Here is an 18,105-nt window from a genome sequence, read left to right on the forward strand (position 1 = left end):
ACACCTGTTACACACAAACACACACACACACAGTCACACACACTCAAACAAAAACACAAACAACAACAAAGAACACACAAAACAATGCGATATTAATGTTGGGCTGCCCCCCCCCCCCAAAAAAAAAAAAAAAAAAAAACAAAAAAACAAAAAAAAAACCACAAACAAACAAACAAAAACAAAAACAAAACAAAACTAATATTATTGAATACATACATCTAGTTCAAATGTACATGTATTTAGAGCACCATTTCAACCCCCCCCCCCCCAAAAAAAAAAGGGGGGGACAGAAGAAATATACAAAAGGATACTTCTCTCCCTGGTACAGCTTGGCAGGCCAGTAAAATGTATTTATACACATATGAAAATATGGGGCTGAGTGCAGTAATTTAGGCAAGCCTTGAGCTGATGTGATTCTACTTACAGAGTATCTAGCTTCCAAAACATATTATGTGACAAACAGTTTATTTACAAGCCCAGGAAATTTGAATCCCACACTGTTAACTTAAGTCTGTTAGCACTTTTTGTCCATACTTCATGTATAGCTTCCATGATCATTTGACACAAATGATGTCCACATCACATTGAGCCATTTCTACTAATGTTCCTGAGGAGCAGTGGTACTGCTGCTGCTAGCTGTAAGCACATTCATCTATGGCAATAGCAGAAGCATTCTCATCCAGTGCACACAGGAGTACATTACTAATTGTAATTGTATGTATCCATATGCCTATTTATGTTGAATTTCACGGAGATGAATGCCATTCTGAATCCTGCAGAGTGCTGTCGAAGTCTTAGTGCTGTTGTTACTTCTGTCTGGTGACATGACCCTATAAGGAAGAATATTTATCAGGAAGAATATAAACAAAAATATGCGATTTAAAAACTTAAACACAAACTCTTGGGACAGTATAACACACAGATAGTAAGGTGTTTCCTGTTTAGCTGCAGCACAGAGGTGTTTGTTTTCTTGAGCTTTGTTTGACTTTTCAAATCTCCTGTTTGGTGACCACACATGTACTTCTTAAACTGCCTACATTGTCCACACCTCTTTAGAGGGCCAAGTTTATGCAGAATTAGGATTGAATGCCTCTTGACTATTATATGGGGAGTATACGTGCTGTGATTGCATAGGAAACACACCAGTAGTGTGAACTGTCTGACCTCACACTGGATTGTAAAAGGCTCATTATTACAGTCATGTAGTATAGCACTTATTTCATCCGATTGTATTGTCGATAGGGTACTTAAGCTAGCGATGATAGTATAAAATGCCAAGTATATTTTCAAATAATTGAGGATGAACCATTCCTGTCATCCCTAGCATGTACATTGTATGAACTATTCAGACAAATTTTCATAATAAATCTGTACTCTCATTTTCGAGGATGTAAAGATAGATTTTCACATACTTTAACACCTTTATCTTTCTCCTCTCTTGAGTTATCTTCTTTGTTGCTCATATGAGGCCTCTTCAAATTTTACCTTCTTTCTGGAATCTTTATCAATGTACATTGTACTCGGTCATGTATCATTTTCTATCTCTAAACTGCAGTGTGATTACTACATGATGATCAGGGCCTATCTGTAAACGTTACCCTTCAAAGTACATTTAAAATCCCGTCAAGTCTTCTACTACATTTTTTTTCTTTAAATGTTGTGTAAGTTTCAATGTACCTACAACTGTATATATCTTTTTACTTTATACTGTATAACAATGAATTGGGATATTTCATTTTCACACACCAGTCCATTGCTCTTTCTTATTGCCTTATTGAATTTAACATTGCTACATTTTGGAAGAAACAATACACATATTTTTCAGTATCAATATTGTCATTGTCTGTCTAAATTTTGCTCGACAACAATTTTGGTTCCTTTGATCTCAACAGAATAGAATTGCATCACATTTTTTTGAATGGGAGGCAGGAAGTGCACATACATAAAGGTTTGAATATGACAAAGGGATGTCAAATGAGCTGACTGATTATTATTCCTTCCAAAATTGAACAGTATTATAATATTTTGAAATTGCTTTGTGTTTATTGCCAGATATTATAACCATGACAGTAATTGGTTATCTGTTGTTAAAAGGAATCTATACATTGTGATGTAGGCAATCAGCCATGGTATGGAGACAGGGATTAAATGCATTTCCTTTCAACATAGACTTATTTTTTAAAATAGTTGAAAGTACTTGCTGAATGTGATTACTACTAAAAACTACAAAGAATGGAACTGTCCGAGTGCAAGACCTCTTTTAAGACCAGTATGCATCATGCGGAATAGCAGTAATTACTTTACTAATGCCTACTTTTTGCTTTGATGCAAATGAAAAACTTACCTTTAACACCTAGGAGTACTTTCAGCAGGATATTGATGGTAAGATTTGAATCATAGCTGTGTTGTCCAATATCTAAAAGTCAAATTCTTTTGTTGTTCATGAAGGATAACATCAGTCACATGTGTCTTGAGGAGTTCTGTATCATTGATACCCTGTAAAAAAAAAGAAGACACATAGAAGGGAAAATATTCATTTAGTTTTTCATGCAAGAAACATTTTCTCAATTTGTGAACTAATTCTTGATATACCATGTATACTTGTATGTCAGCAAATTTGGTTAACTAATTATTATAATAAAGTTGTTTGACACTTATAACAATCATGCATGTCATGAATATCAAGAAATGAACTTGGTTTCAAAAGTTTGTATGAAGCAAAAGTCTATAGAGTTTGTTGACAAGGCTGGTGACAGACTTTCTCAAAATGCTTCTTGTAGCTGCATGTATTTTACATATAGATGTGACTGCTGAGTACTGTTTTTTAGGGCATTTAATCCTTATCATCATATCTGTTGGGTGATCAGCTTGCAGATTTTATTTACAGAAGTGTTGTCGGCCCACTTTTATCAGCATAAATGAGTGTCTTTCCATCCTAAATGTGTGTCATGCAGTCACAATCCATGTTTAGCTGTATGAACATTCAAAACTTGTTTTAAGTCTGGTTGAAATATATCACATTAGGACCTTTATCAATAACATTGTTATAAAGAACAATGACTTGTCCAGCTCTAACTAGCTGATAGTCAAGTTCAGTGTCCTGTTATCAACAACTGGCTAAGCAGTCCAATATACACTGAGAAGTATAAAAGCCCCAACCTGTTAAAGAACAAGTTCGGATCACCTTCATGGACATGTGGGTTGAGTGAATGCAGCAATATTAGTAGAAATTGAACAGTTCAATGAGAGTTTGAGGAAAGTCTAACAATCCATTCAAAAGTTATCAATTTTTGAAGTTACTGCTTAGTCATAGCTGGATGAAAAGACTACTTTAGCTTGTGATGTCACATGTGTACGATATAAAGAAAGTATAAATTCAACATATTTTTACTTTTCTTGCATAACAAAAGAACACTTCACTTTTCTCTTTCAGAAGGCAGGGGGAATAATATCACCCTTATATCGGTGACAAGTCAAAGAAATGTGCACTTTATTTTTAAAAAAAAAAGTTTTGTGAAATTCTCTATTCATTTTGCTTATAGTATCATTCTACACATATGACATTATACACTATAGTAGTCTTAATTCTCATCCAGCAGTGATTTTGAACGGAGTGTTGGATTTTCCCCAAACTTTCACTTAATGTGTTCTACTAATATTGTTGCAATCACTCAATCCACATGTATTAAAGGTTGACTTGTCTGTTAGGATCAAAGACACAAGCTGCAAGCTGCCTATCTGGTGTGATACCAACTCTTCTGGCCACTAGCTTCCCAGAAAATGCAATGGTTGGAGTTACCTGCTCAATCTTGTTTACAGTGTACACACTGATCAGGGAGGTGGAAAATGCTCTGCCCTTCACTGGTGGTCAATGGAATGTGGCACAGGGAGGCAAGCAAACAAACAACAACCACCACAGGGCTGTGAACTCACTGGCTCCCTGGCCACAATCATACTTTCATGATATCCCCACTGTATGGTCTTCCAATACACTGAATATCAACTGCATGCAAAGATGCCAGCATTTCTTACTGCATGGCTCTGAGTGAATTCTCCTACCAAGGTGGAACTGCAGTAGGAGGGGTGAGGAAGGGCCATAAGGCAGGAGTTTGCTCCCCCACGATACAGGTTAGGGAGCTTTTTACTTTAGGATTACAAATTGACAAATTGTGCCGTTAAAAGTAAAGGAGCTGGCTGATATGGTGTTTGAATTCGCATTTGGTGTTTTATTTTGCAACACGCGATGCTCTCGCCGCGACATTTTATGACTTTTTTCGTTCAAATATCACACAACTTTTGAGACCAAATTTGTCAGTCCCGACCATACCGTTTTGAAGCCATGCCCCTTTTGAAAAAAATTTGTCGACCCCAAAATTGTTCAAAAACATGATTTTATGTACAAATCCAATGTAAATCGTGTTTTTGCAATTAATTCATTATATGGGCAATTCCACGGTAACTGACGTTACACGTAAGGATTTTCATGAAATTGTTTACCTTGTAGTTTTGTGAATGAAAGCACCTTGGGCTTGCAATTAGCATTGATGAATAAGTTCATGAGAATGAAGAAATAGGTGGAAAGTTTTTCTCTCAAACTGCATTTCTTATCACATAGCAAGTGAAAATGTGTCGGTAACTGACGTTACGGAAAAAGGACATGGGAAATTATGGTGTAGATGTAAATGGAAATATCTCATGTCCCTGACTTTTAGCCTTTATGTGTTTAATATGGCAATACACCTAGGTTCTTAGGAACAGGTGTGCAAAATAATGTGCACTTTAGATGTCTCCTTTTACCACCATACCAATTTCAGTGAAGGCATGACGGTAACTGACGTTACGTAACTGACGTTACGCTTACATTTGCCATAGGGTTTACACATGCAATATCATGATTGGGAATAGCTATGTGATATTTCATAATTCTGACCATTCAGAATGATTTGGTTGATATGGAGTCATACCTTGGTTCATCAGTCATAAATACACAATGAAATGAAACAGTAGTCCATTTTCTTTGTGTTCTATGAAAACTTAAAGGTAAACATGTCAGTAACTGACGTTACGTAACTGACGTTACACATACTTTGCCGTGGGGTTTACAGAGAACTAATTTATTTAACAGGTTATTATACTGCTGCAATGTACCAGTGACAATCCCAGGCAACTACAGCAACAAATGAAAACAAAATCTAAAGACACAAATAATATTGGGTGGGCCCTTAGGGGCACCCCCCCCCCCCCCCATGCCATAGCACAGTTGGGCAAAAATAATGTAAATGCACAAGAGGATATTTCTTGACATTTGTCTGAAGATTTAATTTTTATTCAACATTTATGATTACACAGAGCCATTAATAGATTAAGCAGTTCCAAGTATAAATATATTGACATGACTAAGGGCTTTTTTGTTTGTTTGTTTGTTTGTTTGTTTGTTTTTTAATGAACAGGAAAGTTTTTATCTACATAGAGTGCTCCACCCATAATACCTTGTAGTACTACACAAAACATGGATATTTTTGTGCTTGAAAAAAATATCAAAATATCTTCCAGGTCATGGGGAAAAAAACACGTATCAACTCATAAATATGCATAAATATGTATGAAATCTATTATGATATATTTCTCCTTCTTTTCTTTATTTTACTCCTGATGATCTCCATCATCAATTGATTTAAATGAAAAGTGTCACACTTTTAATATTTCTCTGTGAAGAAGAAAAATAAATGCTTTTTTTGGTCAAAAGAGCATTATTGTTTTATTCCTAGCTTGAAGTAATTTACCTGTTTTTTTTCCTTTTCACTGATATATCACGGCTTACAAATACATTCGAGATACCAAGAAATCGGACTTTGCAACGAAAGAATACTAAAATCGATATAAAAAACTCTTCCTGTTCATAATTATCATGTGTTGTATTACAAAATGTCCCTGCATGAATAGAATAAAGTAATCAACAAATACACACTGTATGAATTTTTTTTTTTAAAAACCCTATAGAATCCTCTCTCACTTTAAACAACATCACTGTTAAGTTTCAAACAATAATGAGTACATGCCTTACGTACCATAATACAAGATGAGCCATGTTAACTACACCACACATTTAAGTGCAAGAGAAGAAATATCTGTTTGTGCATTTGCCTTGAGGTAGAAACTTGACTAAGCTTCCTGAAAAAAAAAGAAAAATGCCAGCAAAAGCAAACATTGGTGAAGATTGTTAAACTGTTGGTATACAGCTGTGCAGAAGTTTGTTTGTTTGGGTTTTTTTTTATAGAAAATGTGGTTAACATGCAATCATGTCACTGATTAGGCCTACAAACTTTGGTAGCTTTATCATCCCGTAGGGCTGGGAATGTACTAATTTGAGTGCATATACTGCATGTGGCAAACTAAACTTCCAGATGATTTAACCTCAAACTTGTGCTGAATCAAAAATTGAAAGCTCAAGCCCCCCCCCCCCAAAAAAAAAGATAATCATGGTAAATGAATGAATGAATGAATTTAGAAATAAAATAAAATTAAAAAAAAAAAAATATCCATGGACATACCATGGTAATGATATCATTTCCTATGAAAGGGATTGCTGCTCTTTGTTGTAAGTTGACTTCCCAGATGTATTGAAATGGCCAAAAGTCAAAAAATTTGCCTCAGTTATAATTACTGTCATGGTAACTGACGTTACATACTTGTGTATGATGTTTCGGTAACTGACGTTACAAATTTGTAGTGTATATTTTGACTCTCCAGTATGCCAAGTATCCTTATTTCTGGTATTAAAATAAAGGCATATGGGCATACATTAGAAATCCCAAGTTACATCATACAGCTCACTTCCTTTGATGAATAAACTTAAAAATTCCTTGTTTTTGGTAACTGACGTTACATCCATCATTATCAAAGTAATTAACAGTTTTTATCAAATTCTTTAAAGCTACCAGCTTTTTTTTTCTATCGTGTGGTAAAAGACTTCTCTGGTAACTGCATACATATGAAAGATTGTTGTTTAGAGTACTAATAAAGTGGATATACAGAGAGTAAGTTATGCGACAATACACTCTTTTCACCATTGAGTTATAGGCATATTTTGGCAGCCATTTTGAAAATCAAAATGGCCGCTTTTATTGAAAAACATAATGATTCTTAAAACTTCAACTCAAGTACTGTCTGAAAATGTATGGTGTTTGAAACAAAAATCATTTTGAATTTTTGGCACCTGTGTCCTAGTTACCGTGGAATTGCCCATATATAAAAATAGATATTTTTACTTTCAGTGGCTGATAATGATTCATTTTAGCTTGATTATGCTTTAAAAAGTTTCTGCGACAAATTTTGACAACAAAAAACAACTAAAACAAAAAGTAAAAACAAAGAAATACATAAGAAATTCTATGAACAATAAAATACATAAGAAAAATTACGAAGCTGAATTTTTTCTTCAATATTATTGTTGAAGATAATGAAAAAATATGTTTACCAAAAATTAGAAGTTTTGGAGGTTAGGGAGCTTTTTACTTTAGGATTACAAATTGACAAATTGTGCCGTTAAAAGTAAAGGAGCTGGCTGATATGGTGTTTGAATTCGCATTTGGTGTTTTATTTTGCAACACGCGATGCTCTCGCCGCGACATTTTATGACTTTTTTCGTTCAAATATCACACAACTTTTGAGACCAAATTTGTCAGTCCCGACCATACCGTTTTGAAGCCATGCCCCTTTTGAAAAAAATTTGTCGACCCCAAAATTGTTCAAAAACATGATTTTATGTACAAATCCAATGTAAATCGTGTTTTTGCAATTAATTCATTATATATAAAAATAGATATTTTTACTTTCAGTGGCTGATAATGATTCATTTTAGCTTGATTATGCTTTAAAAAGTTTCTGCGACAAATTTTGACAACAAAAAACAACTAAAACAAAAAGTAAAAACAAAGAAATATATAAGAAATTCTATGAACAATAAAATACATAAGAAAAATTACGAAGCTGAATTTTTTCTTCAATATTATTGTTGAAGATAATGAAAAAATATGTTTACCAAAAATTAGAAGTTTTGGAGCTTTAATTTTGGATTTATAGGCAAAAAATTATTTTTGCTTAAATAAGCATTAAGTTTATATAAAATACATAAATTAAAATTTGAAAAATCTAACTATATAATCTTTTAGATTATTGGCCACTACCTTAGTGCAAAATTTCGCGAGGATCGCGCGATCCACGACCGAGATCTGAAGGGGGGGGGGAGGCCAAAAAAGTTTGTCCCTCAAATAACCCAGTGGGATTAGGGTTAAACCCTAATCCTAGACACCAAGTGCATACTTTGAATGTACTTGTATATGCAATCACCCACTGACACAAAGCACTGCATCCTTTAATTGCACAAACTGCTTCTTAGAAGGTTAGGAGGTTGATAAACTATTAAAGATGATTGAAGGCTTCTTCAACTCAAAGAGATATATTACCTCCTTGTTCTGCTACAAAGACCACATAAAACACAGAAAGGTGATTGGCCTTGACCACTGTCTTATCCCCTGTAGATAACCAGCCAGTAGGTATATTCATCACATCAGCTCAGTATCTTTTCTCTGTAACTGCCATTTCATCTACTTTTCCCCTTATCATTCTGAGATACTTAGTTATTCTAAAGTCAAAGACAATCATTTGCAGGAAGATGTTAGACCCCAAATTGTGTACTTCTCCCCACTCCTCACTTCCCTCCTATACTTAATGCCCTTGCACTACCCTATGACCCACTGGTTTATTTGGAAAGCACTCAGTCCCCACTGACCTGTTCTACCCACTTCTACGTGCCCCTTTGTTTCAGGCTACTGACCAGCACATTCCATTGTGTTGACAACCACTACAGCAGAGCAGAGAGTTCATTGATAAAATCTCATGACCATATCAATTTAATTCCATTTCAATTTTTCTTATTGAAAATCACACATAGTCAAAGTACAATTTGTAATGAATGACATAAAGCAAATGAATATGAGCCCCCATGAAACAGAGCTTATGACCATGGTGCTGTAAGGATATTGTAGGAAGGGAGTGAGGAGTGGGGGAAAAATACACAAGTTTTAATGCATATAGATGTAATTTAATTAACTTAATTAGAATTGCTCTGCTATGGATATCTCAGCCATTTCAAAACCAATTTTCATCAAATAAATGTTGAATTCCTCATGGAATTACATGCTCTTTCATATTTCATAAGAGGTTTCTTATTATCTCACCAAAACATGTTAGACCCTGAAATTAGGTCTCAACCAAAACTATACGTTCCCTTTAATATGCATGTGAATTGAGAGAAATTAGCAATATTATAAGTACAATACATCAATGCACGTTTGATGAAAGTCTGACTACTGTATCTGTTCAAAAGTTATGAGCTTGTGAAGTTTCAATGCTTCCATGGCAGGATAAGAAGACTAAAACATCTTGTGATGTCACGTATGTGTACAACAAAATAAAGAAAATATAAAGAAAAATCAACATACAATTGTATTTTTCACTTTGCAGCATTATGTATATGACAAGAACAATTGACTTGTCTCATTCAGAAGATCGGGGAATAATATTACTCTAAACATACATCAGTACCAGTAATAAGGGAATCCTTTGTACTTTCTTCTCAAAATGAAATTTTGTGGAATTCTCTTAATAGAAATGTTTTCTCTTTACATATCATTCTATACATGTGACATCACAGACTGTAGTAATTTTCATCAGGCAGTGATACTACTGTACAGAAATTTTAAAAAATTGCTAACAAATTGAACAGATTGTATGATTTTCCTCAAAACTATCATTGATTTTCCTCAAACTGTCAATGTGCTCTTCTGATAGCGCTCTATTTTCTCACATACTCCACTTGTCACATGAAGATGGACTTGTTCTTTTATCTGATTTCAGACGTTTTACTCTAAACAAAACACTGTTCTTCAGATTTTGAATGCATTGATATTTTTGCGGTACTAACATTATTTTTCTGCATTTTGGATTATTTGAATTTGTCCCACAAATGCTTTCACACCCCTTTTGGTACACATTATGCAGACTGTGCTACAAAAAGGGAAACCCAAACTGCAAGTTAATTCTCTGTGGAAAGGAAAAAAATTCATGAAATATGATGTTGCACATCAATATAAATTTCATATTATATTTGGGAAATAACATGGCATGGTATAAAAAGATGTAAACATCATGATGATGGAAGATGATGGACATAGACCTTGAGGGATTGTGACAGTTTTACCATCAAGCAGTAGATCGAGTTACCATTTACTGGTACACAGATGAAATGTATAATAGTTTCCTGAAATTCACTTACATTTGGCTTTCATTGTGCATCATCATTGCATTCTCAAGCTCTTTCCTTTTTGGTCTGGTTCATTTCCTTATCTAGTGTCTTCTCCAGGACAATACATTTCTGGCATTTTGAAGAAATCTCCAGTCTGCATGAAATGAAAACTGATGAAGTTAGAATATCAATTACACCAAACTCTAAATCTGAAATTTTTTATGCATGATCAAATCACCACTCCCATCAAAGTACTGCAGTGCAAAATTACATGCATTAGAATATAGGGATATTAAAAAGCAAGTGTGCATAGGTTAACCAGTAGAACACACATTCAAATCCCACCAGTAATTGAATGACAGCTACATGTACACTGTAGATGTTTCCAAATGTACCCCTTGATTAAGAAATTGAAAATTATATGTTTGAAAGACAAAATAAAATGACTTCAAAGGTCTACAAAAACTTTCTGAAGCACTCTCAATTTATTTTATTATATTTTCAAGTGTCACTTAGAATATACAACCGAAATGCCTCACAACAGTCACAATTGTGTGGATGCCTGAATCATCAATTGTGATGTCATTAATTCATATAGCACCATATCTGAAAATAAGAAAAAATCCAATTGAACATTACATTTTCAATGATTTTATAGAGCTGCGATTAGCTAATACGAGGTAATGAGATATATCTGCATTTTTAATTGTGACACTATAAAGAATATGGATAGGTTTTCTATGAATCATGTATTCCCAAATAATTCATTAGCACTTGTTGAAAAATAAACATGTTGAGCCTTCTCTGTTGGTGCAAAAACTCCCCATGATTGGCAAGTATATGTTTGCATAAAACTTACCTTTTTCACTCTCACTTGCCAGAAGAACTTTGACGATGATTTGTAGAATTCAGCTCGGCCAAGAGTAGGATCCAGTATTTCTGCCTTGCCACGAAGATACAGACTGTTATGTCTCTCTTGGTGCATATTCCATGAGGCAAGCGAATTTCATCTTTATGTGGCATGCAAACTCCTCTGTAGGAGTTGATCTTTCAGCATCATGTCTAATATGAGCTCATCAAAGCTCAGGTGAGATAAATCCATCATGTCAGAAGCTCCATTGGTATTTGTTCTTGTTGATAATTTTGAGGACAAAATGTTAGCACCATCTCCATCATCATCAATACTGAGCTGAGATATCAAGTTCATTGATATTTCCATCATTCGTCTCCATTGTAAGAAAATTAGAATCATAGTTGTCCAGAGGAACATCTGCAGCTGACGAATGTGCTATCTAACCAGAGTACACAGCTGGTATGGATGGAGCATCAGTTCACTTTCTCAATGAAGGCTGAGAGGAATGCCAAGGAGCTTTGAGTTTCAACCACAGACTGCCCAAACATTGTTTGCTGACTGTGGTTAATTGGCAGACCACAAAGCACTTCTGTGAGAAACAAACCATAGGGCTTGGCACTTCCCCAAACCAGCAGAGCATTAGGGCTATACATTGTATCTCTTCCCCCTCCCTGGCTATATCAACAATCTGATCTTGGAGGCGCACAAGAGAGTTTTCATTGTCTCTGATAAGGAGATAATTTATTAGGATTGCCTGCTCAGTGTAGCTTATTGGCAAGGGCCTGTTTTATAAAAGTATACAGCCTAACCTCATTGCATGGACTAGCCAGCCAAAGCCTTATACGAATTGCCCACCCTGACTCATATTATCTTGCACAAGGAGAAAAGGAGGTTAGTGTAGTGCACATGTTCCTATACCACAAGTGGAGGATACCATACATCAAGAATCATCAGTCATCTTCTCCATCAAACAGGTATAATGCATCTTAACTCTCTGTGATTCAATGGCATACTACTTTATGATCTTGTATTACTTTTACATGGGCTGTGTTTATGCTCAATTTGCTATGTAATAGAATCAGTGTTTCGAAATACACTGTACTGATTCAAAATGCCATTCACAGGATTGAGTACCGATGTGCTCAGTCTTTTTGAGCTCCAGAAAGAGACGATACTGCAAATATGCTATGCTTATTGTTGAAATACTTTGAACTGTACTCTACTGAACTATTCAGCTTGCATACCGTATGTGTTTTTCACATGTTTCATATGTTATAGTGCTGGAGCATAACATTCCTGAAGCTGAATATTAACTCTTTATGTGCCATGGTGGAAACCCCCTGTATGCCACGTTATTCTGGGACACGAAGGTAGACATGCGTGCTTTGAGAAAGAATTCTGTTTTTCCAATTTGTGTAACTTCTACAAATTTCAGCTGTTGAGCTTTGACATAATAGTGAACAAAGTTTAGAGGAATGCCAAACTTTGCTTCGATATAAATTGTATGACAAATCTATTTTCAATTTTCTTTTGAATGACCAGTTTGCTACATTACTGTGAAGACATGACTTTTGCACATGAAACCGTGACAGAAACTTAGAATGTACACACAAATCTATAGTTGGGAACACCGCTTGACAGTCAATCACCACATAGAATGCAAGCCGTATGTGAGAGGAACAAAAGCGCTAGAAACGCTTTCATTGTACCGCGGGACTAGCGATTTATCGATCGGTTTTGGCGGCTTTGTGTGTTGAGCAGAATATGCGAAGTTGGCACGCCGTCGACTGAGTCGGACGTGCGAACGTGGCACATAAAGAGTTAATAATGAAAACATTGTTTAGTCAAATGAGCAATTAATGTCCCTCAAATTTTTATCTTACCCTTTGTGGAATATTCTCCTTTTTTCTGCAGCATATTTTGTGACTCTGGCAATTGAAAATGTCACAATTAAGCTAGTGGATAAAAATTGTTTCATTTTCATGTTTGAATATCACGTTTTCACTGCAGTTTGGTCCCCAAATTGGTATGCATGAACCATGTAGCTTCTTGTGGTTATCAGCGTACTGGATAATCAAAACAACACAAGAATGAACCTTTCAATGTGGCATGATAGAAGTGCATGTTTTTGCATTTCAACAATGAAAAAGCATTTCGCTGAAAACTGATTAAACTGAACTGCATTTAAGATGTATTTCTGCCTATTATTCACTGCAACTAACTGTTTCTAATCCCTATTTTTGTGATCTTCGCAAAGGGACATTGCAACAGATGAAAAATTTGGAGCCTGACAGGATCATCAACCCTAACTAGGCCGGGGGGGGGGGGGCCTCCGAGGCCCCCCCCCCCTCGACGTTTCGTGCGATGTAAAAAACAATAAAATACTTAAGAAATTTTTTTCCGATGGCACAATTTTTTTCTCTTAAATTTGCTCAGGACACTAAAAAGAATATTTACACAAAAAATGTGCCCATTTTGAGCTTTGTTTAGTGATTTATACCAAATTGTCTGATTTCATGCATCATTATGCATAGCATCATTATGCATAAATTAGCATAATTAAGCATAAATGATAATTTTTTAAAAATTTAACTTCATGGTACTTTAGATTACATCATAGGCCGAACCTTGCCAGCTGGGCAGGTTCGGCTTTTGACGAACCTGCCCAGCTGCCCCGGGTTCAGCTTTTGATGAATGTGCTGAGTTGCTCAGGTTCAGACTGGGACAAACCTGCCAGGCTGCCAATGTTCTTCTTTGATGAAGCTATCATGATGTCAATGTTCATCTTTGGCCAAATCTGCTAAGCTGCATATCACCCCTGGGCTGGGCAGGCTCGTCAAAAGCCGAACCCTTTCCAACTCGGCAGGTTCGTCAAAAGCCGAACTTGGGCAGCTGGACAGGTTCGTCAAAAGCCGAACCTTGAGAGCTCGGTAGGTTCGTCAAAAGCCGAACCTTGGCAGCCCAGCAGGTTCGTCAAAAGCCGAACCTGGGCAGCTCGGCAGGTTCGTCAAAAGCCGAACCTTGCCAGCTCGGCAGGTTCGTCAAAAGCCGAACCCTGGCAGCTCGGTAGGTTCGTCAAAAGCCGAACCTTTAATTGCCACCTCCGCAAGTACGTCAAAAGCCGAACCTGGGCAGCTCGGCAGGTTTGTCAAAAGCCGAACCTTTGAAGCTCGGTAGGTTCGTCAAAAGCCGAACCTCGGCAGCCCAGCAGGTTCGTCAAAAGCCGAACCTGGGCAGCTGGGCAAGTTCGTCAAAAGCCGAACATGGGCAGCCTGGCAGGTTCGTCAAAAGCCGAACCTTGCCAGCTCGGCAGGTTCGTCAAAAGCCGAACCTTGCCAGCTCGGCAGGTTCGTCAAAAGCCGAACCTTGGCAGCTCGGCAGGTTCGTCAAAAGCCGAACCTGGGCAGCTTGGCAGGTTCGTCAAAAGCCGAACCTTGGCAGCCCGGCAGGTTCGTCAAAAGCCGAACCTTGGCAGCCCGGCAGGTTCGTCAAAAGCCGAACCTGGGCAGCCCGGCAGGTTCGTCAAAAGCCGAACCTGGGCAGCTGGGCACTTTCGTCAAGAGCCGAACCTTGGCAGCTCGGTAGGTTCGTCAAGAGCCGAACCTTGCCAGCTCGCCAGGTTTGTCAAGAGCCGTACCTTGGCAGCTGGGCAGGTTTGTCAAAAGCTGAATCTTGCCAACTCGACAGGTTCGTCAAAAGCCGAACCTTGGCAGCCCGGCAGGTTCGTCAAAAGCCGAACCTTGGCAGCCCGGCAGGTTCGTCAAAAGCCGAACCTGGGCAGCTGGGCAGGTTCGTCAAAAGCCGAACCTGGGCAGCCTGGCAGGTTCGTCAAAAGCCAAACCTTGCCAGCTCGGCAGGTTCGTCAAAAGCCGAACCTTGTCAGATCGGCAGGTTCGTCATAAGCCGAACCTGGGCAGCTCGGCAGGTTCGTCAAAAGCCGAACCTTGCCAGCTTGGCAGGTTCGTCAAAAGCCGAACCTTGGCAGCCCGGCAGGTTCGTCAAAAGCCGAACCTTGGCAGCCCGGCAGGTTCGTCAAAAGCCGAACCTGGGCAGCTGGGCAGGTTCGTCAAAAGCCGAACCTGGGCAGCCTGGCAGGTTCGTCAAAAGCCAAACCTTGCCAGCTCGGCAGGTTCGTCAAAAGCCGAACCTTGTCAGATCGGCAGGTTCGTCATAAGCCGAACCTGGGCAGCTCGGCAGGTTCGTCAAAAGCCGAACCTTGCCAGCTTGGCAGGTTCGTCAAAAGCCGAACCTGGACAGCTCGGCAGGTTCGTCAAAAGCCGAACCTTGCCAGCTCGACAGGTTCGTCAAAAGCCGAACCTGGGCAGCTCGGCAGGTTCGTCAAAAGCCGAACCTTGCCAGCTCAGCAGGTTTGGCAGAAGACCAACATTGACATATCCAGCTATGACTGATGCAATTCTGAAAAGAATGAAGGACAGGTTTGTTAATTCCATTTTGTTTATGCCAAACCTTGCACCACAATATCAGATTAACATTTAAAATTTTGATCATTTGTAGACTGTTTTTCCCATTTTTTGAGCACCTGTTTTTAGCAAAATCAGTCTAATTTTTTAGACTAATGTAGAAAGTCTATTTCTTGAATAGAACGGGTTATCTGCATCTCTTTATGTAGTTTATAGACGTACACTATATTTATCTGTATATTTCTCACAATCAATGCAATATGACATAGCATACTTAGTTAATACATTGTACATATGTGACCCGCTACAACAAAAAGGTCCTAAAGTCGCGCACGGTCGAAGCCGTGAAAATCGAGTTTGAAGTCAGAGCATTAAAATTGGTCAAAACTTACGATTTTCTGATTTTGATATGTTATTGGAGTCTAACATGTTTTCTATCATCTGTCGAAATTTTGAAGCAAAATGATCAAAGGAAAGATTAAAAAATAGCGTTTTTCTTAGCCATGTTTTTTGGCGTTTCAACGAAGTAGAAACTTGTTCGAAAATTTGGATTGAGCGCCACAGATAGGTTCCGCCCCTAACAACGACCAGAGTGATCTCATTGGTCAGTTTGCTGCTTGCTGCTAACCGAAGCGTGAAGCTCGCACACTGCCCAGTCGACTGGTGCGTGCGGGCGGGGTGCGCTATGCTCAGCCGCTTCTCACATCCTGGTCACTGATTGGTTGGTGAGGAGACCGCCGACGCTGATGTGCTTGAATGAACTCTTCGGGGGTTGCTAGGGCTTACCTTCTATTGTCCAGAGGTGAACACTGACTTGCGTGTCCCTTGATCGCGATTGCGTCGAAAGGAAGACTTTTAGGGCGCTTTTCTCGAAACAGTGATTTTCCAGACGTCTCGACATGCTGTCTTTTAAACATCGGTATCTCCGCAGCCGATTATTTTTATAAAATGTGTTATATATCAATTTAAAGCAAAAAGATTGGGGGATTATATCATGCAATTTTCAAATAATCAACCTCGCCCGACTTTAGGATCATTTTGTTGTAGCGGGTCACATATATGTAAATATATGCTGTACAAATTACATTCTAATTACCGTATTCTGCTGTCTTCTTCACCAGTGCATGCAATGGTATTTATTTCTATGTATCTAAATTTAAATGGTGCAATTGTGGGTGGTATTTATTTCTACATGTATGTATCTAATCTAAATGGTTCAATTGTGGTTGGTATTTATTTCTAGATGTATCTAATTCAAATGGTTCAGTTGTGGGTGGTATATCACATTTACTTCTATGTACATGTACCTAATTCAAATGGTTCAATTGTGAGTCTCATCAATACAGGACCATTGATTACCATTTCAAATACACAAGACATCGTAGGTCACAAAGAAATTATGTACATCATGATCTGAATGAAATGTGCCTTGAATCACATGTATGTTCTTCATCTGTACATGTATGTCTCTCTGGACATGCATTCCATGCATGCACTTTTGTTTGTGTCAAAGCTTAAATGAATACAATATCCTGTGATTATTCTTTTTTTCCTCTCATTTAGTTTCATAGATTTTACACTTATTTTCTGAAATACACCATCATCTGTTAAAAGCAAGACACATACCTTGTAGAACTGCTAGTAATGTTTTATAAACCAAATGTGTTCTTGCGCAATGTATCTTCATAATTTTGTATATTTTATTGTGCACTTTTACTTTGCACTCGGCAAAAAAAGAAAGTAAACACTTTTTCGTGTTCATAGTTTTCATTGAAGATTTTGATGAAATATCAATGTATTTATATACCATATTAAAGGTAATTTAATTGGCCATCAACCTAGTAGGTCAATATAAGGGGAAATTCTATGCACGGGTGAACACCTTCATTTTTCTCTTCCAAGGCACAAAAGTAAAAATGGCAAAAATGAACAAGTTGTCATTCATGCGTAAGTGCTCTTTCCTGTAACAAGAATAAAGACAAATTTAACACAATAAAAAACATGAAATAAGTTGCATTTCTTTTTTTTTTGCTGAGTGTATGTTAATGTGTGTCTGAAAGCTTTAAAATGGCTGATATTACTTCTCATTATATTTGTGTAAATATGTGTGTGTGGTACATCTGCCATTGTTGTAAGATTTCCTTGACCTTCTTCTTTCATTTAATTGTATATCTACTTTGTATCTACTACCTGAACTACTGTACGAGCATGGTGGTAGAGTTGTTTAAAGCTCTTGTTCAGGGAATACAATGTAGAGTTCAAATCCTGCCTTCAGCATTCATCCACAGCCTGTCAAACAATATATTCATAACAATGCAGTTCCTCTTCATCAACATACAAATGACCACCTGAACATATTTAGGTTACTAATGATGGCCTGGTCCTTTGTGAGATGGTATAATAAAATCACTTAATCATTATCAGCATGATCATTATCACCTTGATTTTATGCATTTTGCCTTGAAAAGCTTGCCTGATGATTTTTTTTTTTTTTTTTTTTTGAATTTACAAACAGGCAACTATAC

The 18,105-nt window shown here is 37.3% G+C and overlaps 1 long non-coding RNA gene across 2 annotated transcripts; it reads right to left on the reverse strand.

The window, feature by feature from the left end:
- Positions 1-323: 323 nt before the first annotated feature.
- On the reverse strand, positions 324-12,988 carry LOC139717666 (uncharacterized). 2 transcript variants are annotated; one of them, XR_011709991.1, is made up of 4 exons: positions 11,166-12,988; positions 10,337-10,460; positions 2,345-2,496; positions 324-830 (listed from the first exon to the last, which is right to left on the reverse strand). It is a non-coding gene; the product is annotated as an uncharacterized lncRNA (long non-coding RNA). The 2 variants fall into 2 exon arrangements; XR_011709990.1 differs by having other exon boundaries at positions 10,337-12,988.
- Positions 12,989-18,105: the final 5,117 nt, after the last annotated feature.

Source organism: Diadema antillarum, unplaced genomic scaffold (assembly GCF_040938485.1).
Source record: "Diadema antillarum isolate AM-2024a unplaced genomic scaffold, OU_Dant_1.0 scf00000079, whole genome shotgun sequence".
Taxonomy (NCBI): domain Eukaryota; kingdom Metazoa; phylum Echinodermata; class Echinoidea; order Diadematoida; family Diadematidae; genus Diadema; species Diadema antillarum.